We start from the raw sequence: 681 nt of genomic DNA, 5'->3' as shown, positions 1-681 counted from the left end.
ATTCAAACCCGCCACCTTAGGTGTATGTGGCTGGCGCCTTAGCCGCTTGAGCCACAGGCGCCGAGCCCACTCTTTTTTTTTGATCAATATAATTGAAGGGTGCTGCAAAAGTTTAAGTTCAAGTGTGCCATGAGATAGAAAGGCTGACAAACACTGTGGGAGTATCATCTCCCCCAGGGGTATGCCATGGCCTCAGGTAGATGCCAAGTGCTTGCTGAAGAACTTAAAGCAAGTTATTCCAGGCAGGGTTGGGGTGTGATCCCTGCTAACTCCCTCTGGAATGGCCTTCATCCTGAGAAGCCAGTATTTAAAGGGCTGGACAAGTGAGAGATCACCCAAATTTGTCTCCATCTTGAAAATAAGGGTCCCCCTCTTTCCTCAAATTTGGCTTTTTGCCTAGAGAACCCCCCCACACACACACATACTCTTCTAGGAACCTACTGACTGTGTCCGCAGAAGCCATTTTCATCTCCTTGGATGAAGTTGTTTTTTTTTTTTTTTTTGTAGAGACAGAGTCTCACTTTATTGCTCTTGGTAGAGTGCTGTAGCGTCACAGCTCACAGCAGCCTCCAACTCCTGGGCTTAAGCGATTCTCTTGCCTCAGTCTCCTGAGTAGCTGGGACTACAGGCACCTGCCACAATGCCTGGCTATTTTTTGGTTGCAATTTGGCCGGGGCTGGG

The sequence above is a fragment of the Otolemur garnettii genome, unplaced genomic scaffold (assembly GCF_000181295.1).
Source record: "Otolemur garnettii isolate 467f Iridium unplaced genomic scaffold, OtoGar3 scaffold00174, whole genome shotgun sequence".
NCBI lineage: Eukaryota > Metazoa > Chordata > Mammalia > Primates > Galagidae > Otolemur > Otolemur garnettii.
Note: the sequence above shows the minus strand (reverse complement) of the source record.